The sequence below is a fragment of the Coregonus clupeaformis genome, unplaced genomic scaffold (assembly GCF_020615455.1).
Source record: "Coregonus clupeaformis isolate EN_2021a unplaced genomic scaffold, ASM2061545v1 scaf0020, whole genome shotgun sequence".
NCBI lineage: Eukaryota > Metazoa > Chordata > Actinopteri > Salmoniformes > Salmonidae > Coregonus > Coregonus clupeaformis.
Window position 1 is genome coordinate 1247166 of NW_025533475.1, and position 12965 is coordinate 1260130.

Below are 12965 nucleotides of genomic sequence, written 5' to 3' on the forward strand. Positions count from 1 at the left end.
TCACTTTTTCAGGCAAAGGGATGAGACAGATGTAGTCATCTGAGCTCTCTCTCTGTCTCTGTCTCTGTCTGTCTGTCTGTCTCTCTCTCTCTCTCTCTCTCTCTCTGTCTCTGTCTCTGTCTCTGTCTCTGTCTGTCTGTCTGTCTGACTCACTCACTCACTCACTCACTCACTCACTCACTCACACACACACACACACACACACACACATATATATATATGCAAGATATATATATATATATATATATATATGCAAGATGTGCAGAAGTGCATCTGCACAGACACCCATCATGAACTTTGTCCTCCTTTTGGGCATACAGGAAAACAACAGTGTGAGTATAAAGGGGGGAGCAGAGAGTGTTGCTGTTGTTCCAAAAGCTACTGCTAGACAGAGCTGAGCTGAGGGAGATTTTACCAGACGGTAAGTGACTGCAGAATTATTTCGTAACTTGTTGTGCATGCTCATAATACAGAGAATAGCCTACATATTTTTTATGTATATAACCTGTGATGCACGATCACTTGATATGAATAAATTGAGATAGTGTTTTGATATATAAAAAAAAATAGCTTTGTTCTTTGATGCTGGTGTTGTCTCCGTAAGGCATGTATTTAATAATTTCCAGCTGGTTCACAATTAAGTGCTTCTATAACATGAATATGCAGAGAGAGAGAACTTTCTGCATTTACCCACCCCTCTCCGAAACCTTTCTTTTTCTGTCGTTCATCAGTTTGCCTTTGGTTGTGCAACAGAATTAAAAATACAAATATATATCCCTAAAATAAAAGGCTAGAAATGTAAAACATCAGAAATAATTACCTTTATTCTAATCACTAATTTATTTCATATCAGCAGATAAATATATATTTTTTAAAGTCTTCCATTCTTTGTCTCCGTTAAAGGGCCAATCTGCAGTTGAAACAATAGCAAAGCCTCTCCGCGCCACTTTTTCTGTAATAAGCTGAGGGATGGGGCTGGAGAAATGTAACCATTCTCAAATTCATAGACAGAGCTATGGATGCAAAAACTGACCATCCATGATATGAAAAGTATAGTTTTAACCATGTTTTGTGGCTATATAGTGTTTGTTTACATTTACTTTGTTTACAAACATTGGAGTAAAACAAGCTTATATTTTGGGTTCTGATGGGCTACGACAGTTGAACTAAGCTCACAAGGCATTTATAAGGACCAGTACGGAAATATATGCACTCACTAATGTAAGTCGTTCTGGATAAGAGCGTCTGCTAAATTACAAAAAAATAAAAAAATAAGTTATATTCTTCAAGAATCAATGGTACATATAATTAATTTATAAGTCCAAAAATGGATGCAGCAACTGCAGATTGCCCCTTTAACTCCCATTGAAAAGACAAAGAACCCATAGATTTCCATCATTTATTTTACCTAATAAATCAGTTCCTTTCAGAGAAAGAGAAGTCATTTAGGAAAATTGGGACACACCCAAGATTTTTACATAGAGGACATCCCCATCATTCTCTCAGCTTGTCAGCTTGATCTTTCTCTCTAGTGTTGTCACAGGAAAGGGACACTGTTCAAATCTTATCTTTATTAGCTGAGCTGACTCTAACCTGACTCTTGCTTCTCTTTCTCTCGCTCTCTCTCTCTCTCTCTCGCTCTCTCTGTCTCTGTCTCTCTCTCGCTCTCTCTCTCTTTCTCTTCCTCTTCTACTCTCACCCCTTCAGCAGATCGAGCCTGCGGCACGGCACCGCGATGAGGGTGGGGCTCAGCCTGCTCCTGGCTCTCTGCCTGCTCCCTGGGGGCGGAGCAGAAAGTGAGGGGGAGGGGACCCGCTGTAAGCCGCCGCCTGGTTGGAGCATTGGGGAGGTGGAGCCAATGAAGGAGGTTATGGGCCAGGTCACAGTGGTGGCCCTCCTCCAGGCCAGCTGTATGTTCTGCTTGGTGCAGGCATCCTTGTAAGTGGACCAGATAGGGCTCTGTTCCATTCCCTTAACCACTTTTCTACCCCTAGTGGAGTGTGTTATAAATTGACGCTTTTCCAATAATCAGCAGCACATCTCTTTATAGAATGCCTGTTCTTTATTTTGTTATTTCATGATTTTGTTTGGCCATCTCTCCATATCCTGACTTTTCACTTCCTCTGAACAGATTGGATGAGCTGCGCCTAAAGCTGGAGGGCCAGGGTTTGGACAATGTGACCTATATGGTGGTGAACCACCAGGGGGAGCATGCCCAGCGCCTTCACACCTTGCTGAGCCAGAAACTGTCTGAGAACATCATGCTGTACAAACAGGAGCCCAAACAGGAGGACGTGTGGCAGGCCCTGGCTGGAAAGAAGGATGACTTCCTCATCTATGACAGGTCAGCTCCTGACTGTCTGTCTGTCTGTGTCTGTATGTTTGTCTCTGTATGTCTGTCTCTTGTCTGTCTGTCTCCTGTCTGTCAGTCTCTCATCTGTCTGTCTGTCTTTTCTGTCTGTCTACTGTCTGTCTGTCTCCTGTCTGTCTCTCATCTGTCTGTCTCCTGTCTGTCTGTCTCTTGTCCGTCTGTCTCCTGTCTGTCTGTCTCCTGTCTGTCAGTCTCTCGTCTGTCTGTCTGTGTCTGTCTGTTTGTCTCTGTATGTCTGTCTCTTGTCTGTCAGTATCTCGTATGGCTGTCTCATCTGTCTGTCTGTCTCTTGTCTGTCTGTCTCTCGTCTGTCTGTCTCTGTATGTCTCTTGTCTGTCTGTCTCTTATCTGTCTGTCTCCTGCCCATCAGTCTCTTGTCTCTCTGTTTGTCTGTCTGTCAGTCTCTTGTCTGTCTGTCTGCCTGTCTGCGCTTGGTCTACTCAGAAATACAAACCGTGCTCAGCATGCTGTCTGTTCCTCTCTCTCTTTCACACACAGTATCTTGTCTTATACAGTATCATATATCTCATATACAAATCTCTTTTTCCTACAGCATGCTGCTGTGTAATCATTAAAGTATCTCTGTCTTTCAATCAAATCAATCAATCACATTTATTTATAAAGCCCTTTTTACATCAGCAGATGTCACAAAGTGCTATACAGAAACCCAGCCTAAAACCCCAAACAGCAAGCAATGCAGATGTAGAAGCATGGTGGCTAGGAAAAACACCCCTAGAAAGGCAGAAACCCAGGAAGAAACCTAGAGATGGACCAGGCTCTGAGGGGTGGCCCTCTCTAGGTTTCTTCCTAGGTTTCTGCCCTTCTGGCTGTGCCGGACGGAGATTATAACAGTACATGGCCATTAAGGCAAGATTTTTCTCCAAGACGTTCATAGATGTCCAGCAGGGTCAAATAATAATCACAGTGGTTGTAGAGGTTGCAACAGGTCAGTACATCAGGAGTAAATGTCACATGGCTTTTCATAGCCAGGCATTTAGATGTTGAAATAGCAGGTGTGGTAGAGAGAGAGAGTTGAAAACAGCAGGTCTGAGACAAGGTAGCATGTCCGGTGAACAGGTCAGGGTTCCATAGCCGCAGGCAGAACAGTTGAAACTGGAGCAGCAGCACAACCAGGTGGACTGAGGACAGGAGTCATTAGGCCAGGTAGTCCTGAGGCATGGTCCAAGGGCTCAGGTCCTCCAGGAGGGGGGCCTTATAGGCATGGGAAACTGTATGTTTACATTGCCAAAGCAAGTGAAATACAGTGCCTTCAGAAAGTATTCATACCCCTTGACTTATTCCACATTTTGTTGTGTTACAGCCTGAATTCAAAATTGATTCAATTACATTTCTTCTCTCACCCATCTACACACAATACCCCATAAAGACAAAGTGAAAACATGTTTTTAGAAATTCTTGCAAATTTATTGAAAATGAAATACAGAAATATATCACCCCTGAGTCAATACTTTGTAGAAACACCTTTGGCAGCTATTACAGCTGTGAGTCTTTCTGTGTAAGTCTCTAAGAGCTTTCCACACCTGGATTGTGCAACATTTGCCCATTATTCTATTCAAAATGCTTCAAGCTCTGTCAAAGTGGTTGTTGATCATTGCTAGACAACCATTTTTAAGTCAAAACTGTAACTCGGCCACTCATGAACATTCACTGTCTTCTTGGTAAACAACTCCAGCGTAGATTTGGCCTGAGGTTATTGTCCTGCTGAAAGGTGAATTAATCTCCCAGTGTTCGGTGGAAAGCAAACTGAAACAGGTTTTCCTCTAGGATTTTGCCTGTGCTTAACTCCATTCCATTAATTTTTTATCCTGAAAAACTCCCCAGTCCTTAACGATTACAAGCATATCCATAACATGATGCAGCCACCACTATGCTTGAAAATATGGAGAGTGGTACTCAGTAATGTGTTGTATTGGATTTGCCCCAAACCTAACACTTTGTATTCGAATTGCTTTGCCACATTTTTTGCATTATTACTTTAGTCAATTAGGTTAGTATTTTGGAGTAACTACAATGTTGTTGATCCACCCTCAGTTTTCTCCTATCACAACCAATAAACTCTGTAACTATTGGCTTCACTGTGAAATCCCTGATTTACCAATAGGTGCCCTTCTTTGCGAGGCATCGGAAAACCTCGCTGCTCTTTGTGGTTGAATCTGTGTTTGAAATTCACTGCTTGACTGAGGGACCTTACAATTGTATGTGTGGGGTACAGAGATGAGGTAGTCATTAAAAAATCACGTTAAACACTATTATTGCACACAGAGTCAGTCCATGCAACTTATTATGTGACTTGTACAACACATTTATACTCCTGAACTTATTTAGGCTTGCCATAACAAAGCGGTTGAATACTTATTGTCACGGTTTCGGCCGAGGCTGCCTCTCTCCCTTGTTCGGGCAGGCTTCGGCGTTCGTCGTCTCCGGAATTCTAGCTGCCACCGCTAGATGTTTCTTGTTCGTTTGCTTTTGTCTGTTTGTGTACACACCTGTTTCTGTTTGACGTAATTAGTGTCCTATAAGTTTCTCGTTGTGTTTGTCTTGTGTTGTGTGTGATTGTTTCCGTCAGTGTTGTGTTTTGCTCGGTTGAGCGTATTTGTCTCCACTGTGCTGGAGCTTATTTTGCACTTGTGTGTGCACCGTTACATTTTGTCGCACCTGTTAGTGCGCATTTACCTTTCGCCTTCGTGCGGGTTTTGCTGTCGGGCTTAGTTGTCCTGTTGCCTGTGTTGGGCCAGTAATACAGCCTTTGGAACATTCAGTCTGCGTCCTGCGTTTGATTCCTACACTACACCTACAACACGCCCTGACACTTATTGACTCAAGACATTTAGCTTTTCATTTTTAATTAATTAGTAACAATTTCTAAAAACATAATTCTACTTTGACATTATAGGGTATTGTGTGTAGGCCAGTGACACAACATTTAAATGTAATCCATTTAAAATTCAGGCTGTAACACAACAAAATGTGGAAAAAGTCAAGGGGTTTCACACAAAAGTGAAATAAACAATCAGAAATGTATATACAGTGTTGTACCATGCTGCAAATAGTTGAAGTACAAACGGGAAAATAAATAAACATACATTTGGGTTGTATTTACAGTAGTTTGCCCTTTTCTTGTGGCAACAGGTCACACAACTTGCTGATGTGATAGCACACTATGGTATTTCACCTAATTTGTTTTCTAATTCTTTGTGGGTCTGTGTAATCTGAGGCAAATATGTGTCTAATATGGTCATACATTTAGCAGGAGGTTAGGAAGTGCAGCACAGTTTCCATCTCATTTTGTGGGCAGTGTGCACATAGCCTGTCTTCTCTCGATAGCCAGGTCTGTCTACAGTGGCATCTCTCAATAGCAAGGCTATGCTAACTGAGTCTGTACATAGTCAAAGCTTTCCTTAATTTTGGGCCAGACACAGTGGTCAGTTATTCTGCCCCTGTGTACTCTCTGACTGGGGCCAATTAGCATTACAGTTTGCTCAGTTTTTTGGTAAATTATTTCCAATGTGTCAAGTAATTATCTTTTTGTTTTCTCATGATTTGGTTGGGTCTAATTGTGTTGCTGTCCTGGAGCTCTGTAGGGTATGTTTGTGTTTGTGAACAGAGCCCCAGGACCAGCTTGCTGAGGGGACTCTTCTCTAGGTTCATCTCTCTGTAGGTGATGGCTTTGTTATGGAAGGTTTGGGAATCGCTTCTGTTTAGGTGGTTGTAGAATTTAACAGCTCATTTCTGGATTTTGATCATTAGCGGGTATCGTCCTAATTCTGCTCTGAATGCATTATTTGGTGTTTTAAGTTGTACACGGAGGATGTTTTTGTAGAATTCTGCATGCAGTCTCAATTTGGTGTTTGTCCTATTTTGTGAATTCTTGGTTGGTGAGCGGACCCCAGACCTCACAACCATAAAGGGAAATGTGTTCTATAACTGATTCAAGTATTTTTAGCCAGATCCTAATTGGGATGTCGCATTTTATATTCCTTTTGATGTCGTAGAAGGCCCTTCTTGCCTTGTCTCTCAAATCGTTCACAGCTTTGTGGAAGTTACCTGTGGTGCTGATGTTTAGGCTGAGGTAGGAATCGTTTTTTGTATGCTCTAGGGCAATGGTGTCAAGATGGAATTTGTATTTGTGGTCATGGCATCTGGACCGTTTTTGGAACACCAATATTCTGGGCCCAGGTCTGACAGAATCTGTGCAGAAGATCTAGATGCTGCTGTAGGCACACTTTGGTTGGGGAAAGAAGCACCAGATCATCAGCAAACGGTAGACATTTGACTTCAGAGTCTAGTAGAGTGAGGCCGGGTGCAGACTGTTCTAGTGTTTTTTTCCCCCCAACACCGCTTTCCATTAATTTATATAGCAGATGCTCATGCCAAATTGAGTGAAAGTATTTTTTGAAATCAACAAAGCATGGGCTGTACACAGGGATGATGACACAACCGTTAAAGTAAGGTGCTTTTATTTTTGTTCATTTTTTTGGCAATGAGAGTGTACATGGTGAATACGTGGTTGGTCGTACGGTAATTTGGTAAAAAGCCAATTTGATATTTGCTCAGGACATTGTTTTCACTGAGGAAATGTAGGAGTCTGCTGATTGGTAGAGCATGGCGCTTGTAACGCCAGGGTAGTGGGTTCGATCCCCGGGACCACCCATACGTAAAAATGTATGCGCACATGACTGTAAGTCGCTTTGGATAAAAGCGTCTGCTAAATGGCTTATTATTATTATTATTATTATTATTATTATTAATGATAATGCAGAGGATTTTCCCAAGGTTGCTGTTGACGCATATCCCACGGTAGTTATTGGGGTCAAATTTGTCTCCACTTTTGTGGATTGGGGTGATCATTCCTTGGTTCCAAATATTGGGGAAGATGCCAGAGCTGAGGATCATGTTAAAGAGTTTAAGTATAGCCAATTGAAATTTGTGGTCTGTATATTTTATAATTGTATTTAGGATACCATCACCACCACAGACCATGTACACTCTCATTGCCTTTTTGGATTGGAGGTTTTGTATTTTGTCCTGTAGTTCATTCTATGTAATTGGAGAATCCAGTGTGTTCTGCTAGTCTTTAATAGCTGATTCTAAGATGTGTAATTGATCATGATTGTTTTTGTCTCTCTCTCTGTTTCTCTCTCAGGTGTGGTCGTCTGACCCACCATATCTCCCTCCCCTTTTCCATCCTGGGTACTCACTACGTAGAGAACGCCATTAAGGAGACCTACTGCCAACGCATATGTGGGGACTGCATGTATGAGGTACGCACACACACGCACTCGGTATGTCTGTGTTTGTATGTGAGAATTAGTTATATGAGCTATGAAAGAGAAACCAACACCCATCCTCCTCTCTCACACACAGAGCACGGAGATCCCAGCAGAGTGCAACAGGATGACAGAGGCGAAGCCTGAGGGAGAAGAGAAGCCAGCCACTGGAGGGGATACACCTCACGGTGGACACGGCCATCATCACCATGGCAACGGGCACGGTCACCATGACAACAGCCATGGTCACGGTCACCATGGTGAGAGGGGGGTGGGGCACGGTCACGGTCGTGGCCATGGGGTGGAGCAGCAGCAGCACCAACATGGCGCTGAGGGGCTCCACCATGGCCAGGCCCACGTTGGTCAGGAGCATATGGGTCAGCAGCCCATGGAGGCGCAGGAAGGGAATATTATGCAGAGGCCCTGAGTGAAGGGGAGGGCCAGGTGAAAGGCGGAGCTCAGCTGACATTTGAAGGAGGGGTCTGATCTAAGTCCCTCCTCCAAGGTCAGCTGATGCTGACACTGACGGAGGCTGTTTGGCGATGGGGTGAGCAACGAGCCAATCGGGCTCTGACACTGTGATGAGGCGCTGCCCGCCTCCTGACAGTGACAGGGACTGATGGGTGACTCCACCAATCACATCAGGGAGACCTGACAGTGACGCTCGCCCCCCGCTGACTGACAGCAGCCTCAGCCAGTGATGTGAGCCTGATCCCCGGGTGTTGAAACCTGAGGCTGAGAGCAGCTGTAAGCAGGGCCATGGCTCTGTGACAGTTACCTTGCTTATAGATCTCATATTAACATCTGTGAGACCAACATCGGGGCAAAGCGCTCATACCATCTTACCAACTCGTTTTGCCCCTGTACTGTAAAGCCACACCTGATAGAGAGGGATGGAGGAATACATTGGGTCTAGTAAGGGAATGCCAAGCCTAAACCTATTACGATATGGGGAACAGGATGTTATTTGAGATGTGCCCAAAGGGATAGTATGACATCAAGGAAGGTACCCTCCACCCTCTCTCTCTCCGTCAGTGTGTTGGTCTCACCCTCCCGGGAGTGTATGGGGTGATTATGTTGACGTTTCTCCTCCTCTGTTTTGCTCCCTCCATCCAAAATGAAGGCAGGCACAGAAACTACGCTCTAGTGGTGTCTGTCTGATGTCCAGCTGGGGAGAGGGGAGGGGGAGGGCCATACAATATGACCACCCCCTAAAGTTCAAAGTTCCAAATATTTGAGTAAGGAGTATGAAGGAGTAGTGGCAAATACTGAAATAAACTGGCCAGGAAAGAATGATCTGAACCGAAGTTAGACATTGTTATACTCAGCCAATTTGGTTAAAATACATAATTGACAAGAGTATGATTTTTCTATTATGACCACACCAACCTTTTCAACTTTTTCTTCAACTAAATGTCTAATTTCATTCCTTTCAAGCAACAACATTTATTTTTGCATACCTTCGAATGAACTCTATTGTGTTTATTAAAGCAGTAGTGTGTTTTGTAGACAAACCTCAATATTCATAGAGTACAGCTGTTATAAAGTGTGTTTGGTTTTCCATCTTACTGTAACTGTTTTTTTGTTTGGCAATATTGCACACATATGTATAATGCACTGTTTGTGAACTAACAAAACAAAGAGTGACCACTTTTCAACTAACAGAAAAACCAGCTAGAATGAAGAAGGGGGTAGAGAGAAATATTGAATATATTGTACTTAATTAAGGCTTCTGGGGAAGACTACGGTCACCTAGAACACCCGATGCTTTGTACAAAACACATTCATTCTGACTGTGGCGTGTAGGTGGTGGAACATGTAAGAAAATCTCAATAAAGTTGGTTGATGCACTCATATTGCACTGTGGTCTTGTTTATCTTCTCTCTCACGCTCTCTCGCTCTCTCGCACTCTCTCGCTCTCGCGCTCTCGCTCTCTCGCGCTCTCGCTCTCTCGCTCTCTCGCACTCTCGCTCTCTCGCTCTCTCGCACTCTCGCTCTCTCGCGCTCTCGCGCTCTCGCTCTCTCGCTCTCTCTCGCTCGTGTATTTGCGCAGAGGGCAACACTGGAATTAATAGCCTTTTGTAAGCCATGTTTATTTCTGGCCTGTCACCTGACAGACTGATCTTTAGATTGATTTATTAAAATGCAAACAAAACAAGCTATGATTGCCTAACATTTTCAGTAAATTAAAGTTTGTACTAACCCAGCTAGCACATAACGTTCTGAGAAACTTATATTTCTTAGAGCTTGGTGAGAGTGTGGTTGTCCTGTTGTTATTTTGCATACCTTCACACAACTTTCTGGGAATGGTGCAGGATAGTTGCTTGGCTTTGGAACTTGACAATCAAACTTTATTTTCTTGGTATTTCATTACTTTAACAGAACGTTTCCTAAAAGTTACACTTAATTTAAATGTTGGTAATGTTCTAGGAACGTTCTCCAACTGGTTTGAGATTGGGAATGTTTTCAAATAGTTTAGAGAACATTAAGAAACAACGTTCTTCTGTGGGAATTTCAGTACTTCAGCATATTGTTTCCTACAGGTTTCCTCATGGTTCTATTTAAAGTCATGTTCTCAAATTGTTCAGAAAACGTTCCATTTAAAACTCAAGAAACCTTTAACGTTCAGAAAACTTTCTAAGAATGTTGTTTAAAAACATACATTCAATTGTCAGCATCAACAAAACTATCTCTATCCTATATATTGTTAAAGGAAAACAAGACAGGCTGTATAGAAATACAGCCGATTTGATGCAAAATGCATTATACCAGCTGTATTTCTGTATTTTGACAGTTATACAGTGCATTTGGAAAGTATCCAGACCCCTTCACTTTTTCCACATTTTATTACGTTACAGCCTTATTCTAAAATGGATAAAAATGAAAAAATAATCCTCATCAATCTACACACAATGACAAAGCAAAAACAGGTTTTTAGAAATGTTAGCAAATTTATTGAACATAAAAAACACAAATACCTTATTTACATAAGTATTCAGACCCTTTGCTATGAAACTCGAAATTGAGCTCAGGTGCAACCTGTTTCCATTGATCATCCTTGAGATGTTTTTACAACTTGATTGGAGCCCCTGTGGTAAATTCAATTGATTGGACATGATTTGGAAAGGCACACACCTGTCTATATAAGGTCCCACAGTTGACAGTGCATGTCAGAGCAAAAACCAAGCCATGAGGTCAAAGAAATTGTCCTTAGTGCTCCAAGACAGGATTGTGTCGAGGCACAGATCTGGGGAAGGGTACCAAAACATTTCTGCAGAACACAGTGGCCTCCATCATTCTTAAATGGAAGATGTTTGGAACCACCTAAATTCTTCCTAGAGCTGGCCGCCCAGCCAAACTGAGCAATCTGGGGAGAAGGGCCTTGGTCAGGGAGGTGACCAAGAACCCGATGGTCACTGACAGAGCTGCAGAGTTCCTCTGTGGAGATGGGAGAACCTTTCAGAAGGACAACCATCTCTGCAGCACTCCACCAATCAGGCCTTTATGGTAGAGTGGCCAGACGGAAGCCACTCCTCAGTAAAAGGCACATGACAGCCTTCTTGGAGTTTTCCAAAAGGCACCTAAAGGACTCTCAGACCATGAGAAACAAGATTCTCTGGTCTGATGAAACCAAGATTGAACTCTGCAGCGACGCTCCCCATCCAACCTGACAGAGCTTGAGAGGATCTGCAGAGAAGAATGAGAGAAACTCCCCAAATACACGTGTGCCAAGCTTGTAGCGTCATACCCAAGAAGACTCAAGGCTGTAATTGCTGCCAAAGATGCTTCAACAAAGTGCTGAGTAAAGGGTCTACTTATGTAAATGTGATTTTTATATTTTTATACATTTGCAAACAATTCTAAAAACGTGTTTTTGCTTTGTCATTATGGGGCATTGTGTGTAGCTTGATGAGAAAAAACAACAACAATTTAATGTGGTCCTCTGTAGCTCAGCTGGTAGAGCACGGCGCTTGTAACGCCAAGGTAGTGGGTTTGATCCCCGGGACCACCCATACACAAAAAAATAAAATAATGTATGCACGCATGACTGTAAGTCGCTTTGGATAAAAGCGTCTGCTAAATGGCATATATATATATATATATATATATATAATCCATTTTAGAATAAGGCTGTAACTTGTGAAGGCATCTGAATACTTTCCGAATGCACTGTATATCTTCAAAACTTGATTGCTGACATGCAAAACATTTTGGGACTATATCAACAATGGAGTAATGAAACAAAATCCAAAATAACATTTTCCTTTAAGTGTGTTCAGGTGTGTTGGCCGCGCCCAATAATTGTCAAGACCTACTAATTGTCCACACCGATCTTAATGAGTGCTTGTTTCCTTTGAAATGAAGTCTGTTTGAATAGACTCAAATGAACAGCTTTCTATGAGTAAAAAAACATGGCATGCTAGATCCATCCTGGTGGCGCACTGTGGACTAATTCCATGGATAGAAAACAGAAGATTATAGGGTCAGATCTCACTAATGCCGTGTCACAATAAAAAATAAATGTGTTTGTATGATTAATGCCTAAGGAAATGAATTTCCATGTGTCCTATCTGTGCTTAGAGTTTTAAAATGTTAACCCAAAATAAGCTAGCAGTGTTATTAAAAGTCTTATTAAAACATTCAGTGAAAGTTTTAAGTAAGTTATTCAAAAACCTCCAAATAACCTATAATTTCCATTCTCAAAGCGTTAATAAAACTTCCCATGAAAACTTTCAAGAGTAAAACATTCTCAGAACCTCCCTACAACCTAAAAATAAATGTTCCCCAGAAAAGGTGACATTTCCACTTCTGTTCTCAGAACGTTTTAAAAACGTTCTGTTTTACCGGTCAGGAAATGTATGGCTTTGTTCCCACAACCAATGTGAAACCAAAAATATACATTGTCACAACCGCTAAGGAACTAAATGTGCTAGCTGGGAAGTCATTTGAGAAGCCCTTCAGAGTGGTTTGACTGTTAAAGGAATTTGGCATGTTGCCTACAAGTGTCTAGTACTTTAACACGTGACTCACATGTTAGCCAAGTAGTGGAAGTCATATTACTACAAACATGTATCATGGTAATAATCATGTACAACTTTTTACAACTATTCAAACAAAAATTAAAAATAAAGTACTAAGTTTGATGCATGATTTTTAACAGTACAGTAAAGCACTCCCAGAAACACTTTATTTTGCCTGCAATTCAGAACCATTACCACCAGATGGCAGAGGAGGTACGTTAAAGGTCCCAGAGCTCTCCCTTGCTGAGCCTCTCATGCTCATTGCAGAGCGTGTCACTTTGTGGA

The 12965-nt window shown here is 42.2% G+C and overlaps 1 pseudogene across 2 annotated transcripts; it reads left to right on the top strand.

The window, feature by feature from the left end:
• Positions 1 to 254: 254 nt before the first annotated feature.
• On the top strand, positions 255 to 9515 carry LOC121581894 (annotated as a pseudogene). Of its 2 annotated transcripts, none has more exons than XR_006658060.1 (5): positions 255 to 421; positions 1708 to 1938; positions 2132 to 2344; positions 7536 to 7653; positions 7757 to 8392. The product of XR_006658060.1 is annotated as a selenoprotein Pa-like, transcript variant X2 (transcript). The 2 variants fall into 2 exon arrangements; XR_006658059.1 differs by having other exon boundaries at positions 257 to 421; positions 7757 to 9515.
• The last annotated feature ends 3450 nt before the right edge of the window (positions 9516 to 12965 follow it).